A 14272-nucleotide genomic window follows, 5' to 3' on the forward strand; every position below is an offset into this window, starting at 1 on the left:
GCTACTTGGCAGGCAATAAAGTTGCCCTTGTCAGTGACCATGTTGACATGTTCAATCAACAAATGGTCATTTATTTCAATAAAGATTGAGTTTCTCTATTATTTCTTCTTTGTAAACCACGATTTTTCTGTCAGTCCACATATTTTGCTTCGAGAGATGAGGCTCCTTCAGTTCCTCTTTATGGCATGCCAAACTTCTATCCTTCCATACTCTGTTTGGCAGCAAATTGTGTGTGGGAGTGCATTTCCTTGGAGGGCTCTGCAATTTACTTTCCCTTTTGCATTCACTAGCACTTGCTTTACTTTTACCTCATTTTTTTTCTTTTTGCCCCCTCATTTGTCTCTTATTTTCCTTTCTTGTTTTCTTCTCTTACTCTTTCTTGGTTTCTTTCATTATGCCAATATTTAAGCCCTGTCTCCTTTAGTCATTCTTAATTCATTTATTTTCTTTTTTGTCCATTTCTCTTTTTACTAATTGTAGCTTTGTTGTTCTTATTTTTCTTTATACTTTTAGTTTCCATCATTTAAAAAATTAGTCCATGTGGAATTGTCCTTAAATTAGGTGCTCAAATAGTAATACTTCATTAAATAATTCATTATTTTATATGGTTTGTATTTATTAACACCACAAGATGCTGTCCCATACATTTTAGAATAAGCATTATATTATTTTTATTTACTTATTTACATAAAGCCATCTTATAAGTTTCACTCTGGATATACCTAGGTTTCATATTTTGGCATTAAGAATATCATTAAATGCCAGATATTTTCTTGTGAAAAACTTTAATGTTAAGAAGAAAAAAATATAAATTTTATTGAATATACATTAAATATATTATAAACAACTGAGAAGCAGTGATAATTTTAATAAGAATTCTAAATTCAACAAATACATAATAATACTAACAAATGAACAAATAAAACAAAAGAAACACCAGTTTGAGTAAGAATCAAACCACAGTTTCTGTATTGACTAAATCATCAAGTAATTTTGGGATGCAAAAATATTAGTAGATTAATTTTCTTATTTTGTAAAGTGTTATTCTAAATAAGAAGTTCTAACAATACTGAGTCCTCCAAAATACTATGTTTCAAAAATTGTTACTGCTAATTGAATTTCATGTGTGACATAATGCATAACTATATAAGTAAAATAGTCTCTAATTGTGAATCTGGGAGGATTTGGAAATGTTTTGTGTGTTGACCCGTCTGACCCTATATAATAAATGCCTAATATGCTAAGTGTCCGACCTTTTGACAATTTAATCAGTCACTATGACGCACACTGACCACCTGGGGGCAGATGCTCAGACTGGTAGGTTAGCTTGCTACTGGGGACCGGCCTATCAGGACTGGGCAAGACGGGCTAGACATGCCCTGGAGCCCTCCTGCAGTCCCTCCCAGGCTCTGATCATGCACCAATGAGGTCCTCCACCTGGCCTGTGCCCTCTTGCAATCCAGGACCCCTTGGGGGATATTGGAGAGCCAGTTTTGGCCTGATTCCCACCGGCCAGGCTGAAGTACCCCACAGTGCACAAATCCATGCTCTGGGTCTCTACTGTTTAATAAAAGAATGGACATTTATATCAACAAATTGTGCTTAGTAGTAAAAGTCAATCCAGATTCACAAGTAACAGATTCAAATGTCTGTGGCATACTCTGATCATTATGAGTTTTAATAAGAATTTGTTTCCACATTTTTAAAAAATTATTCAGGAAGTTTTAGTAAAGCATGTATTTTAGCCTTCTGAATTTGTTGAGGATAATGTTTATATTTCATTAATTTTGGATCCACTCCTAAAACTATTATTCACTTTTCCTGCTATTGCACTCACATAAGATGGAATTTGATTAAGGACACACAGCTTTAGGCTATAGGTCAAATACAAATATACTACATAAATAAAAATATAAAGGTCAGTCCACTTATTCTCATTCAGCAATAGCAGCCTTAATATAATCAATTCTACAATCCCAGCTAGAGCAACTCCTCCTTCAAACTTTGGTGAGCCTGCTCAAAATAAAGTAGCTGATTTTAAAACCTACGCTAAATAAACCAGCAAAGGTTTCATTCAGCTATGCCTATTGGATTATAATCTTTTCCTGTTTATTCTTAAGATAACTATATGTATAATACTCACGGAAGTACTCCAAGGATATAACACCCTCAAATGCATTAATTCTTTATAGTAACAACTAGAGGCCCAGTTTTTGTGCACGGGTTAGGTCTAGCCAGCCCGGCCCCAATCTGGGCAGATTGGGGCCAGGCCTCTCGGGAGAAGGAGATGGCAGGAGGTTGGCTGGCCAGCCCTCCCCGATTGGGGCCCAATCAGGGCTGGGACAGCCGGGGGGAGGGGCCATGGTTGATTGGCCGGTGGGCCCTGCCCCCAATTGGGGTTGGGGGGCCAATTGGGGACAGGGCTGGCCTTGGGGAGAGGCTGTGGGCGGTGGGTGGAGCTGGCTGGGGGGAGGGGCCTTGGGCTAATCAGGGTGGTAAGGGCTAATTGGGGGTGAGACTGACCAGGGGGAGGGTCCACAGGCAGTTGGCCAGCCAGCTTCACCCCTAATTGGGGTGGGGGGGCCCAATCTGGGATGGGGCCAGGCAGGGGGAGGGGCTGCAGGAGTTTGACTATCTGGCTCCACTCCCTATTGGGGTGGGGGGGCAATCTGGGGTGGGGCCGGCTTGGGGGAGGAGCCACGGAGGTTGGCCACTGGCCCCACCCATGATTGGGCTGGTTTGCTGGCTGCAATGGGCATCATAGCGACCAGATGCTCCCGTCATTACAGTGTTCTGGTCGCTGACTTTTTATATATATAGATAGTATGTTCAACAAGCTAGCTAATTTATTGTTGGTTACTGACAATTTTAAGCCAAAATTTCTAGATATGGTATTTTAAACAAAAGTAGGCTTTATCCATGGCTGTTTCATGATTCACATCACTTACAATCTCTTTTTAAGATATGTTTTATTAATTTTAGAGAGAAAGGAAGGGAGACAGAGAGGAAGAGAGAGAGAGAAACATCAGTTTGAGAGAGAAACACCAGTTTGAGAGAGAAACATTAATCAGTTACCTCCCACACCTCCCACACACACCTGGACCAGGGATCTAACCTGCAACCTGGCCATGTGCCCTGACTAGGAATCAAACCAGCAACCTTTCAGTTCACACGATGATGCTCAACCAACTGAGCCACATCCGCCAGGGTGACATCATTTACAATCTTTAAAATGTCATAGAAAAATCTGTCTAGAATTATATTATTTGGGAAATTTCATTGATTTTTTTAAAGCTTAGCTTCTTTGGCCAGGAACCAGTTTGGAAATCAGTGTGCACAAGATCAGTGTAACCCTATAACTTGTGCTTGGAGACAACTTGTTTCCGTAGGAATGCTCTATGATTTAGGGCTTATATGAATTGTTTTCTCACATATAACAAGTTTGACAGCGTAAATATTTTCTTTATTCTGCAATCACCTCTTCTCTCTCCATTTTTTACTTTTTAACTATTTTATTTTTAACTTTTAAAAATTAGTTGTCTGGGTTTATATCTCTGTCCTATAAATAGGAAGTCAAGAGTACTTGTGATTGTTACTAAGAATGCACAACAAACACATGTAAATAAGTGAATGCCTGACCCCAGCTCAAATGCATCGAATTCAAGTATCTGAAATTAGGCTTCATCAATGTGAAAGCATTTTCCAATTTGTGGATTTTATTTTCATATGAATTGCAAGGTAAGAATCATTGTGACCTAAGCCATACTATGAACTTACTTTCTCCCAAAAGAGGGTATTTACTATTCAATGGATATTTTAAATTCAATGGTTGTGAAGTGAAAATGATTTTCTTTGTAAGGTAGTCTCTAAAATGTAGTTAGCTTATATCTAACAACCATATACAGCAAGCTTGGTGTAGCCAAATTTGAGTTGTATATTTGGTTCTGAGCCTCCTGGTAGTCAAAGGGAAAAAATGAAAAAAAAAATTAATGCTACATGTAATACACAGTCTATATTGAAGTTTGAAGAAGTCCAAGATGGTTTTAAATTCCTCTGAGAATATTGAATCCTCATAAACTTGAAGAGTCAAGACAGAGTGAGGTAGCTGTCATAAATCCCTTAAAATCAGTCAACATAACATGGAGAAAATCTTTGCCAGAGGAAAAACAAAGATAGAATTGGTGGAGAACAGGAAATTTTGATGTTATATTTTCTTGACAGTGTCCTATAAGTTTCTGGGTATACTCTTGCCTTTCGATAAATGATTATTAGCCCCACCCTCTTTTAAATATGGAGAAATTAAAAATTGGTACTCTAAGAATTTAGAGAATAATCTGTAATTCTTTAAATTCTTTAATGTTTTTGTTCTGTTATAATAACACTAGAGGCCTGGTGCACGAAATTCATGCATGGGGGAGGGGGGTGTCCCTCAGCCCAGCTGGCACCCTCTCCAATCTGGGACCCCTCGAGGGATGACCGACTGCCCGTTTAGGCCCAATCCTAAAACGGGCAGTCTGTCATCCCTCTCACAATCCAGGACTGCTGGCTCCCAACTGCTTGCCTGCTTGCCTTCCTGATTGCCCCTAACTGCTTCTGCCTGCCAGCCTAATCACCCCCTAACCACTCCCCTACCAGCCCGATTGATGCCTAACTGCTCCCCTGCCAGCCTGTTTTCCCCTAACTGCCCTCCCCTGCAGTCCTGGTCACCCCTAACAGCCCTCCCCTGCAGGCCTGGTCACCCCTAACTGCCCTTTCCTGCAGGCCTGGTCCCCCCCCCAACTGCTCTCCCCTGCAGGCCTAGGTCCCTCCCAACTGCCTTTCCCTGTAGGCCTGGTCGCCCCCAACTTCCCTCCTCTGCCGGCCTGGTCACCCCTAACTGCCCTCCCTGCAGGCTTGATCACCCCCAACTGCCCTGCCTTGCAGGCCTGGTCCCTCCCAACTGCCCTCCCTTGCTGGCCATCTTGTGGTGGCCATCTTGTGTCCACATGGGAGCAGGATCTTTGACCACATGGGGGCAGTCATCTTGTGTGTTGGAGTGATGGTCAATCTGCATATTACTCTTTTATTAGATAGGATAGAGGCCTGGTGCATGGGTGGGGGCCAGCTGGTTTGCCCTGAAGGGTGTCCCAGATCAGGGTGGAGGTTCCCTTGGGGTGTTAGGAGGCCTGGGCGAGGGGCCTGTCGTGGTTTGAAGGCTAGCCATGCCCCCTGGTGACCCAAGCGGAGGCCCTGGTATCTGGGGTTTATTTATCTTCTACAATTGGAACTTTGTAGCCTGGAGCGGAGCCAAGCCTTCTGCTTGCTCCGTGGGGGCAGCCATTTTTGGGGGGATTTATGTATCTTCTATAATTGAAGCTTTGTAGCCTTAATCGAGGCCTGGGCCGGCCAGGGTGTGTGGAAAGCTTGGCTTCCTCCATCACCAGGGGTAACCCTAGCCTCCTGCTCTTTCCAGTTCCGTGGCTGCCGCCATTTCTGTTTGGGTTTATGTATCTTCTATCATTGAAACTTTGTAGCCTTGAGTGGAGGCCTAGGCCGCCAAGGACAGGTGTAAAGCTTGGCTTCCTCCATCGCCATTGCAGGGGAAACCCAAGCCTCCCTCCTGCTCTCTGTGGCTGTAGCCATCTTGGTTGGGTTTATTTGCATATTCACTCCTGATTGGCTGGTGGGCGTGGCTTGTGGGTGTAGTGGAGTGATGGCTAATTTGCATATTACTCTTTTATTATATAGTATTTATGAAGTATTTGACATACCACTTTATGCCAGTGACTTGGTTCATCATCCTCATCAAAATGCTATAGTAAACCTATCAGTCAGGGCTCAGAGAATCAGGACAATAGGAGATATATATTGAGATTTATTGCAAGAAATTGGATTACAGAATTTGGGAGCCTGGCTGGATAAGTCTAAAATCTGTAGGGAAGGCAGTCAGAAAAGACAGGCTGGAGCACTGGACATGAGCTGAAGCTGTAGTCCACTGAGGGAATTTCTTCTTCAAATGATCCTAAATTCTTCTCATTACATTGCTCACATGATTGAATCAGGCCCACCCAAATTATCCAGGATAATCTCTCTTACTTAAAGTCAACTGGCTGTGGGCTTTAATCACATCTACAAAATGCCTTTTAAGCAACACCTAAATTAGTGTTTGCTTTACTAAATGGGGACTCTAGTTTGGCCATGTTGATATTTAAAACTAACCATCATGGACAGATACTTTTATTATTCTTATTTCCCAGATTCAAGAAATTGACTTTGAAAAAGTTAAATTAAAATGCTACAACTAACAAGTGATGGAACATGATTTGAACTCAAATATATCTAACTAAGAACCCATATTGTAAAACCCAGATGCTAAAGAGGAAAATTAGTATTGGACCATCTACGTAGTAAAGAATGAAATACAGACACATGTATTTACATACGATCACTAGCAACATCATGTAGCTATTCATGTAAAATTATAAAATAATATTTAGGATATTTGAATACATTTATTGATATTGTGGGGATTGGCCAGAATGTTCATTAATTTAGTTAGGTTAATTTTGTTTTTGGAAGCCATGAAAAATGATCTGTCCATTATAAATTGCAGGAATATTCGAAATAATTTAATAATCAAATTTTAATTAAACTGAAATAAAATGTCAAGTGTAAATTATAAAAGACAATGGGATCACTCATAGTAATTTCTATCATTTTAAATGGAAGAAAACAGAATATGATTTCTACCATTATTAGAATTAGGTAGTAAGTGAACTACAAATATTAATCAATAAAGTAGTATATTTAATTTATTGGATTTCTGCATATTGGATTAATGGATGAGTGGCAGAAATTTATAAAACAGACACTCCAACACACTTAGCAACTATATTAGACAGTAAGAGCTAAGGAAATATTTTTATTCTGTTATTACTGATTGAATTTGTGATATATTTTATTCTATGTTCAAAGATAGTACTCTTGGTTTCATCTAGTTCTGAAATATGTGTGCACTTTGAAAAACAGGAGAGGCTAGGTGGAGGACATTGGCTCCACCACAGAATTCTGGGCTAAGGAGTGAGAAAAAGAGCAAACACAGAGGTGCAATCAACAAAATAGCTATGAAAAGTGGTGTTTGTTCTAGAGTTTCATGTTCTTCAAAGACACATTACTTTCACTTGCCTCTAAAGTTTAAATCATTTGTGTGTCCCTTGTTTCAAAATTTCACTATTTTACTTTTGTCCAAATATCAGAAAAATCCTCAATTAAACCAAACATGTGCTCATATGGCATCCCTGTTTTTGTTGCCTTTTTTGTTAAAACAGCCTTTTATGATAAGCAAGACAATGCCCTTCCCTGCTGATGTTCACCTTCCTTACACTAAGTCTTTGCTTAGCCTGATATGTTGCCCATGGACTGCAAGAAACTTCTATCTTTCCTAGTTCCCAAATTACCATACCATGTTTATTTCCTATCACTTTCCAATACAAATATCTTCTAGCCATATTGGGCATTTCATTCTCATTACAATTATCATACACATTCCCAGCCACATACCTCTGCTCACACTGTTGGTCTTATGTGACTTTATTGATATCATTGGCTTAAAATATTGAATAGACTATGAGATAGTCCTGAAACCTACCATTAGAACTCTCTCTCTATCTCTCTCTTTCTTAAGATAGATTCATTAACCTATATCATTTTACTATATTACTATATATTTGTACTATATTACCATATGTTATATACCTATCTACTATATTATCATATACTATCTATACTAATAAAAGGGTAGTATGCTAATTAGACCAGGAGACCTTCCGGACATCCTTCCAGACAAAGCCATGGTGGTGGGACCAAGGCAGAGGTGGTTAGGGGTGATCAGGCCAGGAGGGTAGGGCAGTTGGGGGTGATCAGGCTGGCAGGGGGGCCAGTTGGGCCAAGCAGGCTGGCAGGGGGGGGCAGTTGGGGGCAAACAGGCTGGCGGGGGGCAGTTAGGGGTGATCAGGCCGGAAAGGGGGGCAGTTGGGGACGAGAAGGCCAGTGGGATGGGGCAGTTGGGGGTGAGCAGGCCATCAGGCAGAGTGGTTAGGGGTGATCAGGCAGCCAGGCAGGTGAGTGGTTAGGAGCCGGCGCTCCTGGATTGCAAGAGGGATGTCCAGCTGCTGGGGATTGGGCCTAAACTGGCAGTTGGACATCCTCTAAGGGGTCCCAGATTGGAGAGGGTGCAGGCTAGGCTGAGGGACACAACCCCCCCGTGCATGAAATTTTTGCACTGGGCCATTAATATGTATATAGGAATATATACTTAGCTAGTTCCTATCACATAAATAAAAGTTGGTGGGATGAGATTCATTATATGAATATAATGGAATGGCATGCCTTATTCAAAAGAAATGGATTGATAATAGAAATGTAGCATGATTAGTGTAATCATTACCCTTTTTGGAGTACATAACATATGCATACTCGAATCATTGGTTGTCTTTATTATGTATATTCTCTCTTTCTATTTAGCTTGTTAAATATTTCACTACACTTCCTGAAACCGAGCTAAAGATTCCAAGGGGAATTTGTAAGAATATTATAATATTACTAGTGACCCAGTGCACGGACTTGTGCACATTGAAAGGAAATTAATTAGAAGGTGGCCAGCAGGGTGGGACTGGGCGAGATGGGCCAGCCACGCCCTGGAACCAACCTCCCGCCATCCCTCCCTGGTGTCTGTGGAGTGAGAAGGGTCAGGTTGAGTCCCTGGGCCTGGCCTGTGGGGATCTGGACGAAACCAGCTCTCCGACATCCCCCAAGGGGTCCTGGAGTGTGAGAGGGCACTCTGCAAAGTTGCTGTCATACAGGGTGTTGAACACAAATGCAAGTGTGCAGTTAAACCAGATTCTGGCCAACAGTGCCCCAGCAACAACATAACCCATGGCCAAAGGTGGAATCGTGCGGCCCCATGAGGAATCGGGCTCCCTCCTCTCTGGTTTCAGGGTGTGTGCGTCACCCAAGAACCACCGCTGCCAAGTCACTGCAGCTCAGCAGCTCCTGCATTGAGTGTCTGCCCCCTGGTGGTCAGTGTGCATCATAGGTACTGGTCAGACAGTCGGGCACTTAGCATATTAGCCTTTTATGTATATAAATTCTAGAGTAAAATATATTCTGAAAAATATTAGAAGCAATGTAAATCATTAATTTACTAATGAACATTACTCTCAAGAAATAAAGAGGTCAATGCTCTCTAAAGATTCTATAATTTGTTTGTTAAAACTTTTAGATAAAGTGTGCTGTTGTTGAGGTTGTTTTATTCTTTGTTTGGGAAAAACTTAAAGACTGTTAAGATGTTTAAACCAGTAAATTCACAGACAATCATATATACACTGAGTGGCCAAATTATTATGATCTCTGAACGCATAATAATCTGGCCACTCAGTGTAGTAAGCATAGGCTATTAATATTAAATAATCACATAGCACTTAGAGCTTGCCATTTGTTATTGATTCTCTCTCCATGTTCAGGTGTTTAGCACTGTATATTCAAAAGAATAAATGACTCCACACTTCATGGATCAAGAAAATAACCACAATTTAATTGTCAGGATATAGATAAGCACTGTCTTATAAACTGTAGCAAAACCAAACATTTATTATGTCTTTTAAAAACAGTCCCATGCTCTTCGAATGATTTTCATCTATTAGGAATTCCATATTGTTTATCTGACTTAATGACTCATAAAAATGTAACCTAAAAGTGAAAAAAATTATATAATAAGATAAGTAACGACATTAAACCACTAGTAATATGGTCCATTTGTGTTAATGGACTGTATCTCTAGATAAGTAATGGCACCCTCTTGTCTGAATTCTGTTTCAGCTACAAAACTTGCTATCCAATTTTAGCAGATAATGTCAGTTTTAAAATATATGTTTTATTACTTAACACAAAGTAATTGCTTGCACTGAAGTAAATTTGTGTATAAACAAGTGTAGAAGGTAAGAGGAAATGTTGTTGCTATTCCATCATCTAGGACCAACAACTGTATAAAAACAGACTTATATAAATATGTATGTAGTTCAGGATCAGTAAAATACATACCAGAATAATGCTATTTATTATATATGAAGTATTAGTATACACACATAAGATGTGTGTATATATGTAACAGTTTATTTTTTAAATATTTTTTATTGATTTCAGAGAAGAAGGGAGAGAGAGAGAGAGATAGAAACATCAATGATGAGAGAGAATCATCGATTGGCTGTTTCCTGCACACCCCACACTGGTGACTGAGCCCACAACCTGGGCATGTGCCCTGACCGGGAATCGAACCGTGACCTCCTGGTTCATAGGTCGATGCTCAATCACTGAGCCATGCCGGTTTTCAATTTAATTTTAAATTTTAATTATCTCCCTTTTCATGCATAAACTACTTACTTTCACTTTATAATTTTAGGCAGGCCCTTAAATCACTTGTACTTTTCATAAGAGGTGATAGTTATGGATTCATGTATTTATCTTTGATTTTTTTCTTTGATAGACAATATGATTTTATTCATTGATGTGAGAGAAACTATGGGATTTTTAATAAGACATCATCATGTTCATGATTTAGTATTTTTTTGGAGAATTGATTCTAATTAAATGTCCCATGAAATAAAAAAGGAACATTAAGTGCAATTTGTTTTTACTAATTATTATGTGTGACAGTCATTTGACTGTGCAAATCAAATTTTACTTTCTAAAAAGCTCCTTCCATTAGTGCTAATGTGTTTATGTATTTTTAAAAGAAATCTAGTAATCATCGGGCAGTTTGTAAGGAGGAACGGATTAGAAGATTATTCATCTATATTTTCAAAGTGATGAGATAGAAATGCTATCTTTATAAACTTTTGCTGGTCGGTTTCTCACAAAGTATATTCTTAGTTGTTAAAATGCCAAAAACAGTGACTATGAACTGTTAGTTGTCCAGGGAGTAGAGACAGGAATTATCTTGGTTAAGAATAACTCAATATAGGTTATGTTTTATTCATTCACTCATTCATTTATTCATTCAATAATTTTTTTTTCATGTGCAAATTCTGTTCTAAGAATTGGGATAAAGTAGTGAACAAAACAGAAAAAAATTCTCATCCTGGTGGAACATAAGCAGAAAATATGATGGATTACTGCCTTAAAGCTATATAAAAGTTGACAGTACTTTAGAAAATAGCATGTGGCCCTGCTTCTCAAATTTTATTGTGCATGTGAATCACCTGGGGATTTTGTTACAATGCAGATTGTTATAGTTGGTCTTTGGTGGGGGCCTGAGATTATGCATTTTTAAGAAGTTCCTGAGCTATGCCAGTGCTGATAGTTTGGGACATGCCTTGAGTAGCAAAGATTGTACAGTAAATGTTGTGGGAGGATCTTAAAAGTAGAGAATGAGAGGGAAACTGGCTGCTATTTTAAATATGATGATTAGGGTGAACCTTATTGAAAAGGTGATAATTGAGCAAAAATATGACGAAGGTGAGAGATTTTAGCCATGCACTCATCTAGGGTAATATAAACAGCCACTGCAGACTCTGGCTTTAGGTGGGAGCATGCCTGATAAGGAGGCCAGTGTGGATGGAGTAGAACAAGAAAGATAGTAGTAGTAGTAGATTGAATTTGAGCTGCAGTGGGTAGGGGCAGAACTCGCAGGGCCTTGTAGACCATTCTGAGTGATTTGGCTATTACTCTGAGGTGGGGACCCACTCCAAGGTTCTGAGCAGGGGAGTGACATGCTCTGACATATCTTGAAAAGATCGCTCTAGGTGCTGTATGAACAATGGACTGTTGAAGGACGGGGGTACAAGCTGTGAGACCACTTAGTTGGCAGCAAAAATGTGATGGCTCAGAATAAGGTTGCAGCAGAAGAGCTGATGAGAAGTGGTCATATTAAGAATGCATTTTGAAAATACAGCCAAGCAAACTTTTGGATGTCCTAGATATAAGCTGTGAGAGGAAGAACGGAGGCAAGAATGATTGAAAGATCTTTGGCCTGAGCTTCTTGAAGGATATAGTTGCCATCACATGAAATAGGAAAAGGCTAGGTTTCCAGGAGCACATCAGAAGTTGAGTCCCCGTATGTGTTGAGTCTTGGTGTGTGGGGTTTAGATCTCTAAGTGGAGATGTGGAATAGACAATTGCATATGAAATTCTGGAGTTTAGGGGCGAGGACAGCAAGGAGGTCAAAGGCTCTTTTATAGCATTCTCATAATAATTCGCTACCATTTATCTCTTAAAAATATAGTTTTCTTGATTTCAGAGTGAAAGGTAGAGGAAGAGAGAGATAGAAACATCAATAATGAGAGAGAATCATTGATTGGCTGCCTCCTGCATGCCCCACACTAGGGATCAGGCCCGCAACCCAGGCATGTGCCCTGACTGGAATCGAACCGTGACCTGGTTCATAGGCCGACCTCAACCACTGAACCATGCCAGCTGGGCCTCTACCATTTATCTTTTATCCTTGTTTTGTAGTTGGGGAAATATGATTGGAGAATATAACTGACTGACTCAGCTGGCGAAGGGTGGAGGATAAACTCAAGGTAGTAACTATCTGGCTCCAAAGGTCATGCTGCTCTTCAGCTTCAATAGTGAAATAATCAATACAGGTCACTGATGCTAGTTATGCATTTCCTCAGAGCAAGTAAAAAATATTTTTAGTCAGGAAAATTGAGTTGGCTATTTATCTTTTTAGCTGCTGTGTTTGACCACTGTAGAAAGATTTATTTAAGTCAGTACTTGGCAGGTTTCCATAAGTTCTAGAGTGCCATGCTCATCTTGGTGTGACTCATTTTTCTCCTGAATCACTCACTTCTGTTACGGCTTATTAGAGGAGCGAAAAGCATATGGTCAATGATCTGGGGTGTGTAGTGAATAAATCTGTGGTTGCTCATTGTTCGAAGTGTATGGAAGTAGGAGAATAAGCATTTTGGCGTCCCCATCCTCCAGTGGGACAATTATGAAGAATGTTCTATATCGTTTCTCAGAGGTTCCCAGCAGGATTGAGCCTCAGTTGCCCACAGCAATACCCTGTTCATTAATGCTGTTTATTGCCTTTCCTTGCATCCCTGCCTCACCTTTCCCATTTTTCATTTCTTCTTCTTGGAATAGCCTACCAAATAGACTGTCCGTACCCAAGAGCATATCTCTGGCTTAAGAGAGGTGTTGATGTAAAATGTGCTTAACTAGTGTATCCAGAATTGTTCTTTCTAGTTTCTACCACAATGCCTGGCAAATAGTCACACTAAATATTTGCCAGACCAATTAAAGACTGCAGTTTTCCTTAATGGTCATTAAGTAAGGATAGTAGCTCCTGTTATTGTTGTTTTAGGCAAATAAAATTATAATAGGATAAATATATATTCCCCTTCATCAGCACTGTTGCCAATCTTATTTCTTTTCCTACCTTTCCAGAATCAAGAATTCTTAAGAATTTGGTGTGTGAGGATCCGGTTTGTATATGTGTGTGTGTATGTGGTGGGGAAGGGGTATTGGACATTTACTTAATCACACAATCTACACTAATAAAAGAGAAAGATGCAAATTGACTGTACCTTGCAACATCCACCAGCCAATCAGGAGTGAGTATGCAAATTAACCCAACAAAGATGGCGGGTTAATTTGCTTACACAGGTGCCGAGTGGCTGGTGCAGGCATTCTGCACCACCCCAGCAACTCCGGGCCTCTGGGTAGCGTGAGAAGGCAGAAAGGTGGCTCCAGGCCGGAGCAAAGATAGAAAGGCGGCTTTGGGCTGGAGCAAAGGTGGAAAGGTGGCTCCGGCCTGAACAAAGGCAGTGCCAGCAGCCAGGGGAAGGAAGGCCCATTCTTGCACAAATCTTCATGCATTGGGCTTCTAGTGTTATACATATGATTATATAACTTGCTTTATCACTCAAATTAATGATTTTGAGCTCTATCTATAATGTATATTTTCTGCTTTCTATTTGATTAATTTTTTCATCTATAGGATTTGAAACTATAAATTATATTTTTATTTTAGCAACTTTCTATAAATCCTAAAGAACCATATGACTTTATATTTAAGAGTGACTATAATAATGAGCTAATATTTTAACACTGTTAAAATTAATGTGCCTTTCTACTCTTCTGCCAAAAACATGGGCCATAGTTTACTTTTCCTCCTAGCTATCCTTCTTCACTTCCATATTAGTGTTTTCTAGAATTTTAGTTTGAGATTTTCTTAAATAACACAAGTCTTTTTTCATTATGTTTATCATAGCTGATTCTTATTTAAATTAAT

At 39.8% G+C, this 14272-nt stretch overlaps 1 protein-coding gene and 1 pseudogene across 2 annotated transcripts in view; both read left to right on the forward strand.

The window, feature by feature from the left end:
* Positions 1–14272, forward strand: part of IL1RAPL1 (interleukin 1 receptor accessory protein like 1) — a 1468096-nt gene that overhangs the window by 968369 nt on the left and 485455 nt on the right. The window lies entirely within an intron of this gene.
* LOC308239423 (ATP-dependent RNA helicase DDX50-like) overlaps positions 1–14272 on the forward strand; it is a 58054-nt pseudogene that overhangs the window by 41389 nt on the left and 2393 nt on the right. The gene's annotated exons all lie outside the window — the stretch shown is intronic.

This window comes from Plecotus auritus (assembly GCF_963455305.1).
Source record: "Plecotus auritus genome assembly, chromosome: X".
Lineage (NCBI taxonomy): Eukaryota > Metazoa > Chordata > Mammalia > Chiroptera > Vespertilionidae > Plecotus > Plecotus auritus.